We start from the raw sequence: 16,744 nt of genomic DNA, 5'->3' as shown, positions 1-16,744 counted from the left end.
GTTCCTTCACATCACCCAAGGAGCAGCAGCAGCAGTGAGCACATAGTCCCTCTGATGCTGCTCCCAACAAGGCTGATTCCAGCTGCTTTCCTTATCTTTGCCTTTTCTGCAGTGGCAGGTAATTCACAGATAAAACAATCAGTGCTTATACACACACAGACCCTTTGGAACTAGTCTTAATCTTTCCAAATCCCTTAATATACCTTAGGTATACAGTTTGGAACTTGTAGATTTAGCATGATGGATTGATTGCACACACTATCTCAATGGAAAATGACATTAGTAACTATATTCTTTTTTCCATTTATTTTTTTCCCTGGGCTGAACTGTTGCAGAGCACTGAGCTGTGCCCTGTCAGCCCAGGCTACTGCAGCACTGGGGGCAGACCAAGCCCCCTGAGTGTGTCTGGTGCTATTGCCTGGGTTATATAAAGCCCAGGCTGTGGTACAGCCACAGGAGAATTTGGCTAAATCACTGCAGGTTGAGCATATGTTATAACCAATCAGCTGGAATGGTTGTAGTTATTTTTCACAACTCCCCCAAAATGGAGAAAAGGAATGAGAATTGAGTGGGTCATGTGGATTGACAGGGGAAGCTGCTGTGACAGTTTGAGACAGATGACTCAGGGTTTTTTCTTCACGGTTTTCTGCATGTTCCACCAGGAATTTCCTAGGGTTTTCTCCAGTAAGAGCAGACAGGCAAAAATCCAGACTTCCCTCATTAGCCATCCCAGGTGAAACGTGCTCCTGTCTCCGAGCTCTGCTCTCCGGCACTCGTGCCCTCACCTGGAGCAGCTGGTGTTTTTCAGGAGCATGCACAGTGCCCACGCCATGTGTTTGGCAGCCCCAGAGCTGTGGCACTTGGCTCTCTTGCCAAGCAGTGCCCGGCCTGGGTGGGAAGCAGATGTCTCATCCCAGCCCCTGGGCTGGCGTGGTACCACCGTGCCCGTGGGCATCGCATGTACCAGCTTCTCACCCCGGTGGGAGCTGGTCTGCACACAGGTGTCACCCTGAGGCAGCCAGAGGTGCCAGTCAGGGTTACCCTCTGCATGAGTGGCAGGGGGGGATTGCACTCTGCAGAGCAGCTGAGTTTGCTTTCAGAGCTGCCTCACAAGCAGTGCCCAGCACACACCTCGTGGCTGCCACACACCAGGCTGGTGCTTCGGCCATGCCACCTGTGCTCTCCAGGCTGAGATGCCTCAGTGTGTCTGGGCTCCCCTTCCCTGTGGGCACAGTGATCCTGGCTTGCCCCAGGAACGCTGCCTGGGTGCTTGGGCCAGGCCTCCCCCAGCTGCAGAGTGTACTGGGTGCAGGGGTTGGCATTGCCACTCACAGGGCTGGGACTGTGCTACCAACCTTGGAGCCTTCTACGCTTCTTGCCTTTGCCTTCAGAGGGAAAAATGTTTCCACTGCGTAAATCAAGCTATGGCCAAGCCAGGCTATTGTTTTGTCTATGTTTTTATGTCCCTTTCAATATACATGTCAGCTCTGCCACATCCCATCTGTTAGAAAATCCTGGGTTTACACATTACCTCATTAGTCTTACTGTCTATCCAGCATTTTTTCCATCCTGCAGGCTCCTCACTCATTTTACATCACTCTGATTAAATCATTTGCTTAGCCCATTAGCAATGAGGCTTAGTGCTTTCATATTCCTGGCTCCACAGGAGATGATGTGGGAAAGGGCTGAGGAAGGGGGGAAAAGTTGACTTCTAAGCTGCAAGCTGGGAATGTCAGAATAGAGAGCACAGGGAACGGATGTTTAATGGGGCCACTGTTGCAGCAACACAGCAGAGCAGTGGCCTTGTGTCAAGAAACACTGTGCAGAGCAGTTTCTGTGTTTATTTTCTGGAGCAGAGCAGTTTCTGTGTTTATTTTCTGGAGCAGCCTGAACTGGGAAAGGAAAAGCCCAGAAAGCTCACTCAGCAGGCAGCCACGCCTGGCGCTTCTGGAGCTGCTGCCCTGGCACACCTGGTGCAGGGTGCCCGTGCTGGGCACAGCCCCGGAGCAGTGCCCGGGGCACAGGGGCTTGCCTGCCCCGGGGTCTCTGAGCACAGGTTTGGTTGCAGTGCAGCACTGTCGCCTGCTGGCACTGCCCAATCTCGGCGCTGGCACCTCCCAACAGCCTCCACACGCTGCGATGTCTGCGGGGTAGAATTTACCCCCCAGCTCTCCCTTGGCAGCACTTTATTGTATGGGGGTACTTAAAAATAAGTTTGAACTGTTTCAAATCAGAGATTGGCCCCAAAAATGCTTCTCAGACGAATGTCACCATTTTAAATATGGACGTGGAGCCTTGGTGGTAAATTATCTGTGTACCCGTCGGGCGGGGCTTTTCAGGGGGCATTTAAGGGGCACTTGGGGGCAGGAGCTTGTGGCAGCACCGGCCTTTTCTGGAACAGCAGGCAACTAATAAACACTTAAAATAAAGTGCTGGGGATGGAGAGCTCTGCCCAGTTCCCTGCCAGGCTGTTACCAGGTGAACTGAAGAGCAGTTTGCTGAAGCCAGGTTGGTTCCCAGCCTGTGCTGGGCACAGCCACATCTGCTGCTGTGTCTGTACCACCCAGCATCTCTGTGCCCACGGGACAGTGGTGCCCCCTGAGTGTGCCCACAGCAAAGGGCTCCCTGACACTGCACAGAGACCCTGACAGAGGATTTTAACTTTGGCAGTATACCAGGGGATGGGTTTTTATGAAGTCTCGTGCCCCAGACCCTTGTGCAGGCAGGGACAGGGTAGGGCACAGCCAGCTGGGATGTGCACCCCGTGGGCACCCCTCTCACCTGGCCCAGCATCCCACACACAGTGCAAGCCCTTCAGCAGGATCTGGCCACGGGACTGGAGCTCAGCTCAGGTGTTTTCTGAGGGGATACACCCTGAGAGCCATAAAATCCCCGTGTCCTGGGAGGGAAATGCCTGTGACTTGCACCTGCCTGTGGCAGGAGGAAGGGACTGGAGCACTGAGCCACTGTGCCACCTGGAGCCCGTCCACTTGGTGCTCGTACAGCCACTCCTTGCCAAAAAAAGAACACTAACAGAGTCATTTTCTTCAGAATAATAAAACAGAGAAACAGTAACAAAGCCAAGAACATTGAGATGATGACGGCAAGAGTCTGGCTTAAATATCCCAAAATAACATCAGCCAGAGCCTGATTTCAAAGCAGCAGCCACTGCCCTGCAAACACAGACACTTGGTGACTGTTACTTTTTTCTTCAATAGAATTTTTTTTAACAGCAATACTTATATTTTCTTTGAGAAACTGTACCGTTCCCTCCAAATTTCTGATTTCTTTTCATTTTTCCACCATCTTTGCATAGAAGGAGATGGGCTGCAATTGTTTTCTGCAAACAGCAAGTTTGGAAAGGGATACCAGGTCCAACTGGGACTCCAGAGAGCATGTGAACCTGGAGGGAAAAGTCTTGGAGGAGAAGGGTGAGCCCTGCAAGGTGCTCTCCAGACCCCAGACTTGCAGGCTGCCTCTCACAGGGACTGAGCACGGGCCCACAAGAGTTTCAAGCTCATTTCCTGGGAATTATTTTTTGGTGCAGAGAGAACAGGTTTTGCAGATGGAGGCACTAAGGGAAGGAAGCCCATTATATGTCTCATATCCTGATCTCTGAAAATCCTCTGTTTAAGTGAGTTTTGCTCAGGCTACAGCAGGAGCATGAGCAAAGCTGATGATCTCCCACTCCTGGGAATGTGATGGCACAGGGAGGAGGGTCCCACATCCTGCCCCCCATGCCCACAGATCCAAGGCCTCCCAGCTGCTGGCAGCGTGGGGACAGTGGCCTCTGCTGTCACTTTGACAAAGCCACCCTGCCCTGTGTTGTCGTTTATGTTTATAATATTTGGGCAATTTTCAAGAGTTGTTTTATTTGGAAGGTAAATTGTCAGCAACAAAGTGCTCTCCATGGAGCAGTGAAACAATCCAGGAGCAGGGCTTTGCCACTCATTTTCTTCCTTTGTATCTTCCTTATCTCTGCCTTTGGTAACTGGTATCTCAGGTAGTTTAGTGGTTTAACTGCTTTGGGGTCAAAACCTAGAGGGGTATAAGGGGCTGGATTTGATTAAGGCAGGAAACAAGCTAATTCTCTGGAGTATTGCAGGCAGCATGTAAGGTGCTAAGTTAAGAAAACCTTTGTTTCCTGTGAGGCATTTTTACCATTGCACCATCTGGGCTGTAGTTCCCCAGCTGGGTTGGACAGCACAACAAAAAAGTTTGGGATTCACCTCTCCATTTTTTGCCTTATGCTTTCTATAGCCACTTGCTGAAAGTTAAAGAGTTTGGGAATTTCCAGTCCAGGTGGAAACCCTCCAGGAACAGCCCTTGAATTTATCCCTGGCAAAAGCTGGGACCAGAACAGAGTTGCTGCTCAGTTACAGAACTGAAGGCAGGTGCTGCCACAGACCCCAGCACTGCAGTGAAGTGAGCAGGAACAGCCCCAGGCACTGATATTCTTGAATCTGGCTGGGAATGTTTTGGTTCCAGTTTATTTCTGATATAATCAAATCGTCTCTGGTCATTGGGTTTTGTCTCTTTTTTTAATGCCTGTCTGCAATGATCAAAGAGGTGTTTCATGTGATGGGGTGAACAAAGGAAGCTCTCAAGGTCAAACCCAAAACAGCCTAATGACTCTGGGACTCAGATCTGACCTCCAGTAGCAGAAATGAGCCAGGATAAGATGAGCAGCTCAGGAACCAGAAAATGAAGCTTTTCGAGCCAATAATACCCTCTGGCAGTGAGCAATCAATTGACAGAGAAATGAGAGAGAGAAAGAGAAAAAAAGCCAGACCATTCAGCCCAGCTGCAGAAAGGGCAGTGCCATAAAGCAAGACAAACATAAATAGAGCAGCACCTTTTTTCCTTTCTCTCTCTTTCCCAGGGGAGAGTGGCCATGGGAACAGACACACTTTGTGCCCTCCAAAGGGGATGCAGGAGAGAGCAGATTGACCCTACCTGCAGCAGGTTAATTGGGACACAGCTCCAGCGTCACTGCCCTTAGGACTCCTTTTTTTTCTCTCCACGAAATAAAGGAAAACAATAAGCCAGTATTAGCTGCCCTGATGAGCCTGGTCCTTTGGGACTGCCTTGGGAATTGCCAGCTCATTCCATGGAATGCATGGAGAGGGAGCCCTCAGCTGCCAGGACACTCATTCACATCTGTGCCAGATTTCAACCATGGAAAGGTTATTCCTAGATCCCTTGGTATTTCCTATAAACTTACTTCCCTGGCATGCTGAGTGATTTTTTCCCTTAGACTTCTGCCTTCTTTAAGTGACTCCCAGTTTAGACCTGACTTGTTTTTCCTGCTCATCAGTGTATTTCCCCCTGTGCTGAACTTCCCGTGTGTCTCATTTCCAATAGTGCAGAGCAGGTGCAGCAGGTGACTGTCACCAGTGCTGTCACTGAGAGATGCTGGATACTGCACACCCTGAAAAGCCGTGGTTTAGTACCTACATTGGAGCACAAATGTTTTGCTCTGTTGGGGATTTCACTGTTTTGTGCTGCACTCACATGAGGCCAAGTGGCAGCACAAACCCAGGAGCCCATTTCTGCAGACATGTGGAGCATCAGGAGCCCCTTTGGTGCTGCTCCCAGCAGGAAGGCTGTGAGGTGAACCCCCAGCTCAGCCATCAGCATCCTGCAGCACTGAGAGCCCTGCCCGTGCCATTTGCAGCCCCAGGCCATGCCTGGACTGCCCTGTGGCTGAGCAAGCACCACGGAAAGGGTTAAACACTGCCCTGGGGAAGGCGGGTCTGACCAGCTTGTCTTGATGGAAAAGCAGAGAGCTGAAGCATCTGCCAGAGCTCGTTAGGGATAATGCAGCCTGATGGGAGACAGAGCTTTATCCAGTGGCTAAAGGAACAAAAGCACAGGGTGGCTTTTGTGTGACCTTGCTGTGGATTGCAGGGCCCTGCCCGGGTCACGGCCTGGGGGCACTGGCTCTGCCCAAGGACAGTCATTGCAGGCGGAGGGGCAGGATGGCTCTGCCACAGGGACCCAGGCAGGGTGCCAGGGTGCCAGAGGGACAGGGTGGCTGCTGCTGGCCAAGCACAGCCTGCACTGGAACATCCAAACCACGCCTGAGCTGCTTCCTTGCAGTGACCTGGAACTGCAGCAGGATGAGCCAGGCAGAGCCCTGCTCTGAGAGGAGAACAGTGAGCCAGGCAGAGCCCTGCTCTGGGAGAACAGTGAGCCAGGCACAGAGAGCCCTGCTCTGGGAGAACAGTGAGCCAGGCACAGAGAGCCCTGCTCTGAGAGAACAGTGAGCCAGGCACAGAGAGCCCTGCTCTGAGAGGAGAACAGTGAGCCAGGCACAGAGAGCCCTGCTCTGAGAGAACAGTGAGCCAGGCACAGAGAGCCCTGCTCTGAGAGAACAGTGAGCCAGGCAGAGCCCTGCTCTGGGAGGAGAACAGTGAGCCAGGCACAGAGAGCCCTGCTCTGGGAGGAGAACAGTGAGCCAGGCAGAGCCCTGCTCTGAGAGAACAGTGAGCCAGGCACAGAGAGCCCTGCTCTGGGAGGAGAACAGTGAGCCAGGCACAGAGAGCCCTGCTCTGAGAGGAGAACAGTGAGCCAGGCAGAGCCCTGCTCTGGGAGGAGAACAGTGAGCCAGGCAGAGAGAGCCCTGCTCTGAGAGAACAGTGAGCCCAGGGACTGCCCAGCTGAGCTGCAGTGACAGTTCAGGCCAGAAACACACAGCTGGAGTGACCTGGTCCCAGCACACAGTGCAGGTGCTCTACACACACCAGAGCTGTCGTGCTCCCAGTGCGCTCCGTGGGAGGGATCACAGGGCCACTGTCCCACAGCACATCCTGAGGCTCCCAGGCAATAAGAACCTGCATTTCCCTGGAGTGACTTCTATAGCTGGCAAACAAAACTGAGGCTCTTTAATGTGCCTCTCTCCCAGCGCACCATGTTAGCAGTGTTTGTTTAGCAAGCAGTTACTAGGAGTCCCTGCTAGGATTTAAAAAAAAAGAAGTGATATAGGGCATTATTATTCATGGTGGAGGTGGGGAGGAGAAAGAAAAACAGTGTTAATGTAGCCAACAAGTTCATGTAAGGTTCAACTTTGCTGTTCCAAAATCTGCTCCTGTGATGATGAGACAGTCAAATCAACTCATATTAAGGGCTCAGGAAGGTTCAGCCTTTCAAAGAAGTAGATTTATGACAAGATTAATTTCTGCCAGCTAATGTATAGGGTGGCATCATCCCATATTAACACAGAAACCCCAAATAAAAAACAAAGTTAACTAAAAAATGCACGAAGTGCCAGTGAGCTGTATCATTTCCCTTGATCTTCAGTGCTGGTCTTTGCTGTTCTCCAAGTAGATTTATCTATGATGTACCACCTGGCACTCTGCTGCTGCTATTTACAGGAAACCTTCCTCCTCCCCTCCCCACTCTTCAATAAACCTTCACTGGAAGGCAGCACACCTTCATTTTCCAAACAGTTTCATGTGACTTTTATCAGAGTAAAGTGCAATGTATCAGCAAGCCAGCCACTAAAATTCAAATAACCAAACCCCCCAAGAAACAACACAAACCCCAGCTCTGATTCCCCTTAGAATGGCCAGAGGGGCTTCCTTCTTCTTCTTTTTTTTTTTTGTTTTCTTTTTATTTTTTCCCTTCTGATTTTCTGCAGTCCCCTGAACGTTGCAAAAGGTGTGGTCAGGAAAAAGTGAGTTCCAGGTGTAAGTGCACTTCTCAAGAGGGTGGGAGCAGGAGGGGCCTGGGCTGGGTGAGGTGTGTGCCACTGCTGCCCAGCTGTGCAGTGCCTGTTGGCAGCACCCTGCAGAGCAGTGACAGCAAAGGCTGCGGGAGGGGTTGCAGAGCTCTCAGAATGCCAAGGGCTGTCCCAGTAGGTGTTTATTCCTTGTAGTCTGGAAGGGTTTGCTGTGGTGTCAGTGCTCAGAGGCAGCAAACATGGAGTGAGTGTTCCCAGAATGCCAACCAGCAGAGTCTGAGCTTTTTCTGAGCTCAACTGAGTTTAAAAAAACCTCAAAAGCAACACAACAACAATAAAAAACCAAACCCCAACAAAGAACCAGGTACACATCTCCACAGTTCTGGTTCATCCTCTATACTTAAAGCCAGAATGTATCAAAACTGTCTTACTGAGCCAAGATTAAGCTCTTGTGTTGGGCTGCTGATGTAGAGCTGCCTTTTCTTTTATGTTCACACAGATTTGCTGTCCACTGGCTCTAGTTACCACTTGCTATGGCCCCCTGCTAATAAGAATGATTAATTGCCAAGGATTAGCTTTTAGCTGCTTTTGTACACAGTTTGTATGCAGTTGTTGCTGTTTATCAAATATGTGGTATCTAATCCAGTGTTTAGGGCTTACAAAGGGAAGAACCATCTGTTCTTGAGATTAAAACACTTCATTCACTTTGTGCCAAAACCCTCACCAAGAGCTCTGTGCTCAGCTGTAGAGAAAAGTGTTGAGAGCCCTGTGTGGTTGTGTCCCTGTATCAAAGCCCTGTCTGACACCAGGTCTGCTGCCAGACAAGAGGGTAAGTGTGGGCACGATGGAGAGCAGAGGAGCTGACAGGAGACAGCAGGATAAAGGGCTAAGGACCAGGAAGATGCCGAGATCCTGCAGGTCTATTCCCCACCACCTGCAGAGGCTTCATGAGTCTCTCGGTGTCCAACACAGCAAACAGGCAGAGGATATTGCCCCTGCCTTGCTGTCTGTGGGATTGACTGGTCCTGCAGGCTCCCCTGTCTCTTCATAACATCATTACTGTGGCTGATGCTGGGAACTGGATTTGCCACTTCTTCTGATGCATTTCTGGAAGAATTGTTAAACAGGTCACCATTTTTTTTCAGACAAAACATGACTTGAGCTCTGTTCTAATTTCCTCTCTCTGTGGCAACCCAGGATGGTATCAATGACTTGGTAAATCTCCCTGCAGCAAAACTAATTATACCTTTTGGTGAGAAAGCAGCAGTGGAACTGGTTTAATCTTCCACCAAGTTCCACACTATAATATGCAGGACTAATGTGCTTCAGATTTGAAAAGAATTAATATCAATTATTCTCATGTATATTCATGAGAGGAAGACTGGTTTAGCAATCAAGCTAATAGTTTTTGCTTAATTACATTTAGTTGATTTCATGCTATCTTGGCACATTTCTGATTGGATTTAACCATTCAATAAAACTCCTCCCACAACTACTCCTGCAAACAGCAACACTGAGCTCAGCACCCCCTGTAAATATGTCTGAGGCTGAGCAGACTGCTCAGCATGGTGGGAGTGGATCACAAGCCTTGGCTCTCCCTGGTGCAGGGTAAAATCACAAAGGCTTCTTGGAGAGCTGTTCCCAGGCACTCACCAGTGCTGAGGGGGAAGGCATTCTTTGTTTGATTTTATTTGTTGCTTTTTCTGAGGCTAAACCATTGTCTGCTTGAATGCAAGACAGATGGTGGGAACGGGAGATGTGCCTGAAGGGGGACCCTCGGCCTGATGGGGAGGCTGTGCCTGGGAAGGTGGGCTGGAGCCTGGCCCTGGTAAGAGCTGCCGATGTGCTGCAGTGCAGAGGGATGCAGAGAGGGTGGGATGTTCTGTGCATGGGGAGTCACCTCAGGGGCTGCCTCTTTGGCTGTGTTCCAGGGAAAGGCCAGGCTGGGCAGGCCCACACTGCCATTCCAACCTCTGTGCTCCCAGAGCAGCGTTTTGCACGGCACAAAGGGTGGGAATGGGTGAGCAAGATGCAGGTGTGGAGGGTCAGCCAGAGGCAGGGAAGGGGTGGGAGGGTGGGAGTGCTCTTGAGGGGGACCCCCGGGTCAGGCTCAAGGATGGCAGTGAGGTTGGTGTGCAGGAGGGACATGCCCATGGTCTGGCTCTGCCTGGAGCTGTCAGGGCTGGGTGTCTCCGGTGCTGCTGCTGGACTTGTGCCACCCTGGGCAGAAGGCGAGGCCAGGAGAAAGATGGGAAACTTCAGCTTCCAAGTGCCATTCAGTTGTTTTCTTTCCTGATCTCCCCCATGCCAGCAGCGACAGAAACAGGACAGATGCTCCCCTCTCATCCTCCCCTGAGCACTGTCACTGCACTGATGTCTAAAGGCAGTGTGTGCCTTTGAAGTTTGTCTTTTCAGTACTTTCATTCATCTGTCATCTTCTCCACCACACCCTTTGCATCTGGGCTTTGCTCTGAAAGAAGACTGACACCATTTATCATTTAATGGAGTTTGATAGCTCTGTGACAGCTGAACATGTTCTTAAGAGTATTAGAGAGTTTACAGGCAGCCATGCCTGAAGGCAACTCTTCTGCCCACTTTAGCTTAGTCAGCAGCAGTTGTAGCTGCAGCTCTCTGGGTGCCTGTAGGCAAACGAAGCATTGATATAGAATCAGCAGTAGTGCAGCCCCTTGTAAACCAAACAGACTTACTCTCTCAACAGGAGAAGTTATTAGAGCTATAATTGAAATCGAATAATTAACCATTATTCAATCTGGGCTTTTCCAGGCAAATGTCAAAATTAAGCTCTCAAATGTTTCCAAAGCAAAATATAAATGGCTTTATCTTGATTTTGTTGTTATGGATTTTATCCAGAGCAGAAATGCTTATAGAGGAGCGTGGGAGTTTACATTCTTACAGACTGAGTACACAGACTGGGGCACCACAGGGATGGGAGCTGGTGTGTGCAGGGGCCCCTCCAGAGCACAGATCTCCTGGTTCAGAGGGGTCCCAAGAATCCCCCTGGGACAGGATGCAGAAGTGGCAAGAGAAGTGCCAGGCCAGGGAAAACTCTTAAGCACAAGTTTATACTCCACAGGAGTCAGTGAGATTTAAGGGGTTTGGAGATTCAAGGTCTTGCACTACACCTTAACATCCTTTCACATGAAAAAACAGATTAAAAATTCTGTATTTCCCTTGCAAGCACATCCCAAACTCTGGCCTCAGCTTGCCATGATGCAAGAGGCAAGCATTATCTCTCATTATGGCCCCAGCATTTTCTAGACAACAATATTCTGCAAGCCCAGTGCTCAGAATGCTGACATCAGAAGTGACCATGGTCTGCAAACTCTTTCAGTGTGCATATAAATAAACCAGTGAAGAGATGTTTCTTAAACAGGTCCCTGTCAATAAATATCATAGACATGTATAGCTGCTGTGAGCAGGAGAAGTTATTCCCGTGCAGAATGAAGTGGGGAGGAGATAAGGAACTCTCCATCTGTCTCTGCACTGTGCAGCACGTGGGGTACAGCTCAAAATACAGCACTGAGCTCCCTGTTCCTCAGAGCCTGGGGAGACAGAGCCTGGCACAGGCATGGCAGGAGGGAGCTGGACACTGACTGGATATTGTAGCTTGGGAAAGCAGGGGGGATGCAAGAAAAATCCCTCAGTAAATGAGGCACATGAATGAAACCTGGTCCTGCTGCCAGGTTTATTCTGCAGGCCTTGGTGGAGCTAAAAAAGTGCATTAGACAAAACCATTATTGAACTTCTTGATTACATAACAATTTCCTCATCGTATTTCCAAGAATATCAAATCTATATTCAAACACCCTCCTACTCTCTCCCACACACCACCCCTGCTCCTTGCTATATCAGCTTCATTACTGAGGATGAAGACAGAAAAAGTATAGGGCACGTTGCCACGAGCAGAGAGATCTGGGATGCTTACCCTGAGGTTTTAGAGCCATCTATGGGATTTGGACAGCCAGTTCTCATTAATTTTAATGGCCTTGAAAGTCTCTGGTCTTGTGTCTTGATCTCAGTTAGGGTCTTTAACAGTGCAAAGAAAGATAATCAAGCAGAAAGAGAGAGAGGGAAAATTTGTGAGCAGGAGGGAGCCCTCTTGCCCCAGGGATGAGCAGAGACCTTGCCCTCCCTCAGGAGGAGTCCCTGGGGCCACCCTCACCCAGCAGGCAGGATCAGGCCCAGGGAGGGGGATGGCTCCTGAGAGGTGCCAACTAGAGGTGGCCTGCCTAGTTTTGGGGGGATTTTGGAGGAGGTGGAGATTAACAGTTTGCCAACGTGGCACATCCATCCTGCCTCAGGAAGCAGCAGTTGCACAAACTGGCTACACTTGCTGCCATAATCAGCTTGCTTGTCTCATTTGCATGTGTAATAACCAGCACGTATGTACAATCATGCTAATCACTTTGAGGCAACTGCTTGACATTCATCAAACCCCTGCCCTGCCTGTCCTTGGATTATTTAGCTTCCACAAAGGAACCATAGCAGCAATCCAGAGACTCACCTCACAAAAATCTCAGTGGAACAGTCTGTCTAGTGGAGGAGGGTTTTTTCTGGAATCCTGCCCATACATACTGAGACTTGCACTACCAGCCCGTGCCATCATTAGGAGCCCATCCAACAGCTTCTGCAGGTAACCCAGAAAAGTACCTAGTGGGGATTTTCACAATTTATGCCGTGTTGCTGCAAGTGAAATGTAAGAGTAAATACAGAAGCAAAGAGGAAGGGAACTACAGAGCTTCTCTCATACAAGCTGTCAGTGGATCAGGGCTGAAAGTAGTGCAGGGAAAAACTAGTCTCAAACCCTGTCAGCTTTATGAGCAGCTGAAGGAGTGTCTGTGCTGCTCTGCTGTGGACACTTGCTCAGTAAGACCTGACCTGTCAGGGCTCCTGTCCTTAGGTCCCCTGAAGTCCACAGTGGACAGTGGAGAACAGCTGCCATGGATGTGGCTCCAGAAGTACATGGATTCCTTCACCTGCCTGTGGCACCAGGGTGTGCTCAGGTCAGTCATTTTAGCCATTTGTGACTCCCATTTTCCCCCTATGCTTCCAAACTTTAGGCTCCAAACTTCCCAAGTGTTTTAGTTATGCATTTTACAGACCTGCTGCAAACATGGGCATCCCAGCCAGAAGTTGTGGATGCACCTGCAGTGATGCTCGTGCCTTCCCCAGCCCTCAGAACAACCCAACATATGGCAGATGAGCCAGCAGCAGACCTGGGAGGGGCACAGCTTGCTCCATAAGTAGGAACAGGGACATTTCAGCAGCACTCACAAAATCTAACAGGCCCCTGATGCTGAACTTTCCTGTCCCTTTTCCTCCTGCCAGTCCAAACTTGAGCTCTGGGGACCTTTCTGTGCCTGAGCCTGCTCAGCCTCAGCTCTCTGACTGCCAGTCCAAGAGTCCTCACCAGCACAACACCCTGTTGCACGTTTTTTAGGGAATCCCCAAACTAACCAGTGCCACAGGAGGAGGCTCTCTGCCATTCTTGCCTCTGCTTCAGCAGCTGTGAGTGAGGTCTGGGGTCAGTGCCTGGGGCAGGGACCATGGAGGCTTTTTTCCAGCAACTGGAAAAGGCTTGTTCAGTTGTGTCAGCAGCTGGAGCCTCAGTCACTGCAGAGGGAGCATTTCTGGACAAGTCCATAGTGGTCCCATTGGCTTATCTTGTTAAGAAGAGTGAACCTGGAAGAGGAAAGGAGGGAGGAAAGGTCAGGAATGGAACAAAAAGGTTGCAGAGCATCTCCAGATCCCATGTTCCTATGGAGGAAATGTCTTCCCTTCAGCTTTCTGTCTCTCATTACTGACAGTGGAAAACACAAGAGCTGCCAAGCTGGAGGTTCAGCACAGCCAAGATAGGAAACCTTATTAGAGAGACAGATGGTGATTTCTATAATCTGAAATCCCAGACTGTAAATACTTTGGGATGGAGCCCTGTGCTAATGCCTGGCAGCAGCTGGATCCAGTTTTCTGTGCACAGCTGCTCCTTGGGTGGCTTTTGGTGCATGGTGGACGCCACCAGGACAAGGGGTGCTTTACAGGAGGAGAAGAACCACCTAAATCCTGCTGGAAAGACTTCATCTCACAGGGTTCTGTACTTCCCAGCTGAAAAGCACTTTGAATACCTGAGGACAGTCACCTCACATTTAGAAGTTTTTCTTAGCCTGACAAGATTCCCAAAGATGTATGATTGCAGCAGATCAATAAGGGGAAAAATCTGTATCTTGGGAGCACAGGTGACATCTCGCTGCAACTTGTGGAAGAAATGATAAATGTCTCTCTCTCTTTATTGCTTAACTTCATGGCTAAATCTGCTAAACCAAAACTGAGTATTACCCTTAGATCTCTCAATTTATTTATTTATTGCCTTGATCTTCAAAGCAGGGAGGTATATCAAAGGAAGCAGAAGGTCTGACACCAATTACTGCAGCTGGATGCCACTCACTGAATAAAGATGGAGTGTTAATATTTACACTGAAAGTGAAGGAGATAAAATCCAAGTACATCTAAGCCTACAAATAAGCCCTTCTGTGCATAGTGGGCAGAGATAAAGCCAAAGAAAAAAAAATTGAAATTACCATTGCAAAAATCCCAAACACCTTCAGAAATGGTGGATTGTAGACAAAGAAATAACAGCAAAACCACCAGAAGAGCCTTCTAGAAAAGCAAAGCAGGCTCCTGCCTCTTTGGCACAGTGCCTGCCCTGCGGGAGATGGTCTTTTGAGACAAGTTACCACACAGGCATCATTAAAATCAAAATTTCCTCACACTTCACCATGAGACACCTGACTGACATTTTATTCTCTGGAGTCTGCAGCCATCAGCTCAAGCACTTTTCTCTGTGTCCCTCTCTGCCTCTCTTCATCCCATGGTTCTTCCTACTTTTTTGCACCCCCCAAGTCTTTCCCCAGCTTTTTTGGCTCATTGACCTGAGAAGCCTCTCCGTGAGGCAAACGCCCCATTGCACAAGTTCTTGTGGGATTGTTTGTATTTCAGCAGCAAACTGTGGGAGAGGGAGGTGGTGAGGAGGAGGCAGAAGGTCATTAGCACTGGCAGAGTGCACAGCACAACGGACAGCAAGCCCTGTTACCCAACCTGTTCAAAAAGGAAAGGGAAGCTTTGTGGCACTTTTGCTGGAAACACTAATTTAGTAACTGCAAGTGAGGCTGTTCTAAAATCCTGGTACTGGAGCATTGCATAGGAGGCTGTTTACACCATGCACTTCTGCTTAATCCAATTTAAACAATGAAACCAGAGCATTTAATGGAGTAAATTTGTGTTTCTAGTAAAACCTTATTCTCCAGATGAAATTCCTGGGTCTGCAGTGTCAGGTGCAAGTCACAGGTGTACAGAGCATTTTAGTGAGTTAAAAGGTAACTGGCTTCATAACATTGATTTGGAAGGGATTTTCTTAACAGCAAGGGGCTTTTGAAAGCACTCATTGAAGTCAAACTTTCAAAAAATAAAACTCTTGCCTTATATTTGGGGCTTTTGAAGTTATATGGGCTTTTCTTCTAAAGCCATAGTTTGCTGTATGAGCTTAATTCAAGTCAAGCTTCCAGGCTTTGTAGACCATTTCTACCTTTCAGCCATGGAGAAGAGGTGAGGCTCTTCTAGAGAAGGCCACAGTGTTTCTAAACCATGTTGTACCTGCATGTTCCTCCTACAAGGCTTGTTCTGTTGCAGCAACTGCCAGTTTGGGGATAATTGTTCAGAAGTCTGATATTTCCCGACTGTTAGGATGTCTGTGCTGGGCCTGGCTGAAGGGAAATCCATCAAGAATTTCTTTCCCCAGTTCCCCAGGTGACAACTGTGGATATTCTGGTATTTTAAGACTGGCTGAGAAAGGTCATTGTGAGGAAATCTAAATTCTAGTTATATTAGCCAGGAAGGAGCGTGTCAGATTTGCAATTTGTGATGCAGAACTTTTGTCATATGATTTATAATTCACTGCTTAATGTTGTGTATCTGCTCATCAGGCACATACATTGCAGTGGCTTTCATGCTGCTTTTCACTCAAGAAGGAGAAAAGTCATTATAAGAGTCCAGCTTACCCTGAAGCAAAGTCATAAAATATTAGGCAGATGTGTGTTTGAAACCATTGCTGTGTTTTGGCAGTTACCCAAGAAAGTGGATATAATCCCACCCAGTTAATAAACTAGAAATAGAATTCACTAGTAGAAAAAACACTCCTCAAATTGTCTGTCAGCTCTAAAACCTCCCTAAAAAGGCTTTAGAAGGAGGTGTACTTAGGGAGAACTGGGAAGGATAGAATGAATGTCTCTGTAGAACAGGCACAGCAGGACACAGCCTGCCCACACCACCAGGATGCTGCAAACACACTAATCCACCCTTGGGCAGTGGTGGCCCAGGAGCTGAGCAGGGTCACAGGGGCTTGCAGAGGCTGCTCACTGCAGAGCCCTGCACAGCATCTCACTGCACCCTTCAGCTGCTTTCTGACAGCAGATGAGGGGTCCAGTGGCTGGGCCTGCCCTGCCTTGGCTGTCCCAGTGTTGGCCAGTTTGGTGTGCTTGGATGTTTGCTGCTTTCTCTGGTCTCTCACTTGCAGAACAGCTCAGAGCTCAAGGAGCTTGGTGAATTTCCGTGTTTCTCACAAACGTCAAGTTTCAAATTAGAGGTGAGTCATTAAACAAGAGTGTATTATCTGTACACTTACAGAGTAGAATTGTCCACAAGTCTCTGTAATTAGCCATAAGCACCCAAAATTACAGCTGTAACTGTGCATTAACTGGAGGACACTGCTCTGATCGAATCACACATTCCCAATCACATTCCTTCTTGCATAGATTTCAGAGCCTCTTGTCCAGATGGGCTTTGTTGGGCCCCTCATTAGTAGTTAACTAAAAGCTTCTGCTGTGAACTGCTTCACAGCCCTCCTGGCATCCTCCTGGCATCCTGGTGGCTTGGTATGTGTTTCCTGACTACATGGAGATGAAGGCACAGGAGCTGAAGTAGATGCTTTATCTCCTTTATGCATCTGCCTTAACTAAAACAGCTTCCAAAATAAAATCAGCCCAGGAT

The 16,744-nt window shown here is 48.9% G+C and overlaps 1 protein-coding gene across 4 annotated transcripts in view; it reads left to right on the top strand.

Moving 5' to 3' along the window:
* The window catches only part of KCNB1 (potassium voltage-gated channel subfamily B member 1), a 109,830-nt gene that overhangs the window by 82,733 nt on the left and 10,353 nt on the right, over positions 1-16,744 (top strand). The window lies entirely within an intron of this gene.

This window comes from Pithys albifrons, chromosome 18 (assembly GCF_047495875.1).
Source record: "Pithys albifrons albifrons isolate INPA30051 chromosome 18, PitAlb_v1, whole genome shotgun sequence".
Taxonomy (NCBI): domain Eukaryota; kingdom Metazoa; phylum Chordata; class Aves; order Passeriformes; family Thamnophilidae; genus Pithys; species Pithys albifrons.
The sequence above is the reverse complement of the archived record's forward strand: the minus strand, read 5'-3'. Positions and strand labels throughout refer to the sequence as shown.